The sequence below is a fragment of the Podarcis cretensis genome (assembly GCF_951804945.1).
Source record: "Podarcis cretensis genome assembly, chromosome: 15".
NCBI lineage: Eukaryota > Metazoa > Chordata > Lepidosauria > Squamata > Lacertidae > Podarcis > Podarcis cretensis.
In genome coordinates, this window is record NC_137185.1 from 24,143,951 (window position 1) to 24,151,864 (window position 7,914).

General features: G+C 43.7%; 1 long non-coding RNA gene across 1 annotated transcript; it reads right to left on the bottom strand.

Moving 5' to 3' along the window:
• Window positions 1-399: 399 nt before the first annotated feature.
• LOC307204427 lies at window positions 400-5,406 on the bottom strand. Its single transcript, XR_013833689.1, has 3 exons — window positions 5,284-5,406; window positions 3,607-3,785; window positions 400-497 (listed from the first exon to the last, which is right to left on the bottom strand). It is a non-coding gene; the product is annotated as an uncharacterized lncRNA (long non-coding RNA).
• Between the last annotated feature and the right edge of the window lie 2,508 nt (window positions 5,407-7,914).

A 7,914-nucleotide genomic window follows, 5' to 3' on the forward strand; every position in this document is an offset into this window, starting at 1 on the left:
GCATCCCCTTTTCAACCAACTTTCAACTTTCCTTTCAAAAAGGTTTGCCTGTGAATTTACCTTACCTGCTCTTGTGTTCACCTGCCATGGCTTTCATTTTCCTGCCTTGACACCATCACATGGTCAAATGAGGTCGAATTCTAATAGCATTGCAATATCATCCTGTGTTCCCTGGCTGGAGTCCCTGGGTGGGATGGCTTATCTGGAAGCTTTTATCTCCCCATCAGTTGTACAAATCTGATTGGTTACACAATTTCACAGCTTAAGCTCATTTATCACATGGTCCCTTACTAATTGATATGCCCCCCTTAACTAAGGAGAAGAAAACCACAGCAGCAATGAAGTGAGGAGGTGAGTGAATATACTTACGATTTATTTATTTTTTGAAGGAAATACGTCTATCCTCCTGACATTACTGCTCTTGATTTGAGAGTAGAGATGGGGGATAAATTCTTTTCAGCTCACATTTAATGGTGCACTTACTCTACCTGAATTTTCTGAAACAATACACAAACAGAAACATAGCCATCCATTTAAATCCACTCTTCTCTAAATTTTGCAATGCAGTACTCCATTGCTGCCTCCTGTGGGAGTGAGTTCCACAGTTGGACTATATGCTACAAGAACTGAATTTAAGATTGAAAAACTGAGAAACTAAGAGAAACTGAAATGGGCAGGTTTGCCCTCCCCCCCCCCAACAGCTGAGATTCAAAATGGTCAAATGTTCGGAGCAGACCTAATAGGTTTGCCTCCAGCACCTGAAGAGAAGAGAGCAGAAACACTGGCATTGAGGAACCTCTGCAGAGTGCTGCAGTCCCATCCGTCTCTGACAAAAGCAGGTATCTTAGGCACTAAACAGTTTGCTGCTAGGTGTTTTCCCTCTACTGATTGATAGCACTTTCCAGAGGGTTATTAAGCGCACCGGACTCTAGCACTTTGGGGTGATCTATGGGCCGGTAATGGTTTTAAAGTATTTGGAACTCAAACCGTGGATTATAAGAAAGAATAAAAATTGAAGCAGTCACTCAAAGCCGTGCCATCTGTCAAAACGTGTGTGCTCACGTACAGCGGCGGAGCAACAGAGGCAGGGGCAGCTGGCTGGCTCAATGCATCATTTCTCTTAAAAATGAAGATGCTTCTATTTGTTTCCACAAGCCACAGCTGTTCCCAGTAATTCAGGACAAGGTGACCAGGGTCTCATTCTTGAAAGGGTATAGAGAGGGAGAGAGAAGGTGGGTTGGGCGGGAGGTAATAGGGAAGATCAAAAGAGATAGAAACATCTGCCTGGGAGGCCTTTGGGGGATGCATTAAATTGGCACCGAGCGGTGGTTTTTGCCCACACTTTGGCATGGCATGTACTTTCCTGAAGAAGGCCTCTCATTTCTCATTCTGTCACAGTGCAATATGCTCCCCAGGAAGCAGTCAACGCCTTCCTCTCCTCCAGTAAATGAGCAATCCGCGATCTGTGTCCATCACCCACACTGACAGATCTCCTGTACTGCCCTCAATGGTGCATTCCTTAATGGAATGTTTCCCACCTACCCCATCACGATCAGCTCAGTCACTCTCCAAGCTGAAAGTAGCCTGTGCCTTTAGGAGGCTGATGCAGCTCCAGGCAATCATCTTGAGCAGCAGGCAAGCAGAATAAACCTTCCCAGAGCAGGACCCTGGAAATGGAGTGAATGCTTTTAAGAGAAGGGCATTTCCACTCCCTAGGAGAGAAGTGATGGGAGACATTGGGACCACCTCCTAGAAAACCTTCCCCACCTACTCCAGATCCTAAGATCACCAGAAGTGGTCCCTGCTTTGTGTCTCCATGTTTATAGAAGTGTGTGTCTGTGGGACAGAAGGTGAGAGCTTTTAGATCAGGCATGTCCAAAGTCCATTTCGGGGGTCTAATCCGGCCCGCTGGTCAATTTAATCCGGCCCCCGTGGCAGTATATGTCCTGGGGTAAAATCCTGAAAAAAGCTAAACAACTTTAGTTGGCCCTCACGCATGTTCACTTCATCAAATCTGGCCCTCTTTGAAAAAAGTTTGGGCACCCCTGTTTTAGTTATTGGGTCTCATCAGTGGTGCTGATGCAGCCACCCTAAGGAAGCACATCTGGAGGGCTACTCTATGATAAGTAAAGAACTACTTGCTTAGAAAATTCTGAGGGGGGGACCCTGAGGGTGAAGCTGACCCCTTGTTGTGTTTTTGTGGACTGTCTTGCTGTTTGAATGTTTTGGTAGCTCATTGGGGCTTATGTTGGTTCTTGGTTGCTGCATGATTTTGCATTTTGAGAGCTAGCAATGCTGGGTTTGACCTTTAGTGCTCTAAATCAGGAATGAGGGACATCTTTCTAGCCAAAAGAGCTGCATTACCCCAGTGGAAAGACTTTTGGGACTATTTCCCAGCAGTGGTTGAGGCCTGACATGCACCCAACCATGCCCCTTTAGCCCATAAACATAATTACACTCACACACAAAGGGATACACTTAAGACTCAGGGACATACACTTAACTGTAATTGGTTGCACACACAACAGCATACACACAGAGAGAGGGAGGGAGGGAGGGAGGGAGGGAGAGAGAGAGAGAGAGAGGTACACCCTTAACACAGAGAGATATGTACACAGTTGCACACAGAGAACATACTAGGCAAATACACACTTTTATAATATAAAAAAACCACACAAAAGAGGGTGCAATCACTTTAATGCTTCCCGGCTCATTATTAAGATCTGAAATCAAAAGGCTGGATGGCTGACTCCCTATGTGAGAGGGGGAAGCTTTTGATAATGGAAATGATGCAGCAAAACGATCAATTCATTTTAATCTGAATCAGGAACACAGTGGGTAGTGGGGGCAGGAGAAAGGTTAAAACCACTCTACACCTACTGATAGGGTTCAGGAGAAATGGGTGGAGCCTGTAATCGTGCACTGATTTTCCTCTAATTCAGGATTCTAGTCTCTCTTTTTTCCTACATGCTTTCAGAATTCTGTCCTATGGTGTTTGACCCTCAACCACTCTTTCCCACACAGAAATATCTTGCTGGAAGAACACAGTCGAGCAGCAGGGAGGAAAGTAGTTCAAGCCAGAGGAGAAGGTTTTACCTCCATACAACAGGCTACTTTTTACACACACTCACATACCTCTCCCTCTGTCCTGCATCCAGCCAAGCAAAAAAGGCATTGCAACAGGATGTCACAATCCCAACCACGAAAAAATGCTCAGGGCGCAATGCAGAGCCATCTGGAGGTCTAGCCTGGGGAGAGTTCTGGAGAGCTACAAAGACCCCCTGGGCCTCAGGTCCCCCACCCCATGTTTTCCCTTTTTTCTTTATAGATGTGATCCTCCCCCCCATTTTAAAAAAGAGTAAAATCCATTCCCCACCCTCTCCCACTTTTGTCACACCAAATCTGCACACTGCTAACCCCGGCTATCAATTCAAATGCCTGCCAGCTAATTTGAGCTGGAAGCATTTGCTGGAGACCAATTTTTCCTCCAATTTGTTTCAGCTGTAATACAAGGGCCTCTCAACCTCTCGTCTCTCTTTCAAACCTGTAAATAGCTAAATAAACAAGAAAACCCCAAGCTACTGCCTTGATGGAGAAAATAAATACCAAGCAGGTCTAAGACGTCTCCCGGAGGAAGCAAGCTCTTAAGGGATGAGAAGGAAGAATCCTAATCGACGGAGAAGTCGTCGAGGTCTCTCTCTCTTTCTCCAGAACGGCAGAGTGTTTTGATGAGAACTCGCGGCCTCGCATGATGAAAGCTGACAGTTACTGCTGTTGGACAGTGTCTGAAAATGTGAGTGATAATCAAGGTGTCATTTAAAGTCTCCTGTATTGTTCTGATTGGTGCCAGAAACCAACAAACAGCAGAATGCCCTGCGAAAGTGGGGGGCACATGCAAAGCTATCACAGCTCTGAATGCAAAAAAAGAATGCTGGGGCAATTGGCAGAAATATAGCTGAGCTGGAAGAACACGTCAGAAATTCCCTCTGTGATGCTTTCTCTTTGTACCCAGGGTTTTTAAAAATGGCTTATTACAATTTGCTAACCAGTGGGGATGTGGCAGAAATTCAATTTGGTTCTCATTTACAGGCAAGCCTACTTAAACTGCACATTCTAAAGCAATGTGAGATCAAAAATGCAGCAACACTTCCAAAAAAAAAAAAAAATCACACTTCTCTGAATTTTGCAATTAAGTTCTCCAGTCAAGTGATGTGTACAAAAATGCATGTACTGGGTAAAGTGTGCATAAAAATGCATATATTGGTGAGAATAACACACAAAATGCATCATTTCAACAGAAAATCCTTTTGGGGGGAATTATTAGACAATATTGCATACAAATATGGGTGTATTAGGAAAAATTCACACTAGAATACTGACTAATTTACAAATTCAAGCTGAATTTAAGATTAGAAAAAATAAGAAAAGAGAGATTGCGAGAAACCCAAATCGTCAGATTCACCTATGCACACTAACTGGCAAATGTTTCAAAATTTCAACCAGGAAGAGTTTTCCAGTTGCATCCTTTTATTATTATTTTTCATTTAGTTTAGCCTGCTTCTTTATCTCAACATTTGTCAGCTGCCTGACTTCCAGCATTTAGGGGGAAAAGCAACCAAGAGAATTCATCAAATCGTAACATAAAATCACAATCTAAATGCTAAAACATCACAGAGTATTATCCCAGCAGCATCTGAAAACAATACCAAAATGCTACATGTATTAAAATTCAGCAGCTAAATTTCAGGATTTAAAAACAGCAGCAGTTTAAATATAGAGTGCTAGCATATTAATTAAAATATCTGAAGCAGAAAAGCCTTTAAGGTCTGCTTAAAAACTGACAGAGGGTGGGTAAGGCATGCCTGCTCATAGAGGAAGTTCTGTCGACATGGGGTCAGCATGGTACCCTCTAGACATTACAGACTCTAATTCCTATCCTCCCCAGCCAGCATAGCCAATGGTCAGGGATGATGGGAGTTATAGTCCTCAAGATCCAGAGGTGACTATGTTGGCTACACTTGCACAATAGTGGACTCCAACTCCCATCATCCCTGATTATTGGCCATGCTGGGTATGATGGAAGTTACAGTTTTGATTACCTTTTTAATTACTATCCAGTGTTATATTGAAAATGTTGGTGATTACGCCAGCACTGCTTCCAGCATCCTGGTTGTTTCAAACAGCTGGAGAAGAAACCACCCAAGCACACTCACACTTTGCAGTATCTGCCTGATCCCTAGCAGATTGGTTTATGTCTAGGGAAAAAATAACAACAACACTCACCATCTTTCTCCTTGACCCCCTTGGCCATGCCTGTGGGACATTCTTCTGAGTCAGTTAAAAAAATGTCTTGGGAATATTCATCATGATGACATGCGCCTTTCCCAGGGACTCCAGGAGAACCAGCCAATCCATCTTCCATGCTCTGTCCTGCAGGCCAGGGGTCTGGGTGTATATCATAAAATGAGTGGAGGAGCAGCAACTCACCTTGATTTATCACCTTAACTCAAGGAAAGAGAGGGAGAGGGAATGCTAAGCAATCTCTATAAGGCTGGCGTTTGGAGAGCCACAGGGAGCCTTCCATCAGATTGATCGATCCGACTGTATCTTCTGCCCCAGATGGAACCAAATTGATGTCTCTTTTGACTCTGAGTTGCTCCCTTTGATTGTTACCTCCTTAGCCCTCTATCCAGGTTCCCCTTTCTTTCTCTCAATTGCCTCTCTACCTGATCCTCTCTTCCATAGAAAGCTCAAGCTCCTCCAGAGCAAAAATGAGCCATAAAATATTTAATGGCACTGCAAAGTGGTCTGATGTGAAACAGAAGTAGTCAGAGAGAGCATTCCTTGCCCTGATGAAGGGCTGCTTAGAGAATAGGGAAAGCAGGTGCTGGTGTGCTTGAGAGTGGTACTAAATTACCCAAAGGTGCCAGCCCAGGCAGTGTCAATAAGCACTAAATTGCAACCCCAAATGAGTTTTGCGCCTACCACTATCTATCTTAAACACTTATGTGGCCTTAGGACCATGCAGTCTCTAAACACGGTGCTGCCTGGAGAGAATTTATCCTTTCAACATCCCAAGGAGGTAGGGAAGGACAACCAGTCAATATCAGTGGACCGTACTAGAATATGGCAACATCAAGTCTGTGATGAGTGTTTCTTTGGCTGGGCCAAATTCTAAAGGGGTGTCAAAGTTTTTGAATTTTGCAGCGCTCTTCATTAAGAATAATGAAAATATAGCTTGTTAGGCTTTTTAAGAATCACCACACATATGCAAACCTTCTAAAATGATTTTTTCTTACTAACCCATAATTTAAGATCAGAAAAGGAGGTTTCTCTCCCCATTCCACTGCCAGGGAAGGTTCATTGGTTGGTGACATGGGATAGAGTCTTCTCTGTGGTGGCTCCTCATTTTGGAACACCTTCCCCTTACAATCACAACAGACTCCAACATGGAATCTTTTGAAAAGCCTTCTCCTCTGTGTTTTTAACAGTTTTTGGATGCCTTGCCCATTGGTGTGTCTACGAATATTGTTTACTCTTTAATTGATGTGGTCATTTATCATTTATTTTATGGGGTGCCTCACCATAATATTGGTATTGGATGAAAACAATGCTAGGAACACATGATGTTGTGGTCCTGTTGAAGCTAAGTTTGTGTAGTTGGTGCCTGGATAGGAAACCTCTGAGAATTGCAGCACAGCTATACTTCAAAATTTTCACACCTCTGAATTTTGCAATATAGTTCTCCAGCTGAACAATCTGTACAAAAATGCATATATTAGGGGAAAGTGTGTGTTTTAGGGTCTGAGAAGTCAAGAAGTACTCTGGACCTACAGAAGATTACTGAGTATCCAGTGTGGGTACTCAGAGAGCCAGTGTGGTGTCATGGTTAGAGTGTTGGACTAAGAACTGGGAGACCAAGGTTCAAATCTCCACTCAGCCATGAAGCTGAAGTCAATCATTGTCTGTCAGTCTAAGCTACCTCAATTAGCCAAAACTAATTGTGACAATTAGATGAGAAGGAGCATTACCATATATGTGTCATGGAACTCCTTGGAGAAAAAGGTGGGATATAAATGCAATAAATAATATAAAACAAACGAACAAACCCTTGTATATCTAGGAATAAAAGTCAAGGTCCTCAGGGCAGAAAACATGCTACTCTGGGATCCTTGAATGTTGGGAAACATTTTCTTTAGAAATTAGCACTAGTGGCTATCTTTCCATTGACTCCAGCCGAAACTACTTCAAGCCCTACACGAGCAGAATTCTTCCATCAGGGCTCTCCCCACTTCACTCAAGTGGCCTCTGGGGCTGGCAGTCTATAGAAGCTTTTAAAACTGTACAGAAAAGAAAAATAACCAGCCACTCTTAGCAGCCCCATTTACTCCTCTCTGTATTGTCGTTCCCTCCCCACCCTTCTTTATTTCTCCGATTGAATACCAATTCCCTTTCCGCCATTGTTCACAGTGAAGGCAGGCTACCACTGCCAAACAAAGTGAAGGCTTCTTGATTTCCTGAAGAAATCAGCCAAGATTACAGGCACTCATTCCTTCGATGGGGCTGTTTGCACGAGTCCGATACTCAGGAGATGTAAACAGAACACATCTCGAGGTTGTTATCTGAGCACCGGTGCCCTGGCAGTTGCAAGGAATTCTAAATTGGTTATTATCCGGGGTCATTTGCAGGTCACTGCTTTTCTCCAAGGCACTCCTGGCACTGTGGATAACACCCCTCCAGCTTACAGCAATGATGCACAGGCTTCATACCTTCTGGGAACCTGAGGAGGGACCCGGACATTGTAGAAGATGATAGGGGCAACCTTCAAAGGCAGCAGAGGGTAGAAGTTAGATCACAGTTAAAATAGGATCAGACAAATCCATAGGGAAAGTGGGGGTAGTAGGTTGTGGAGGA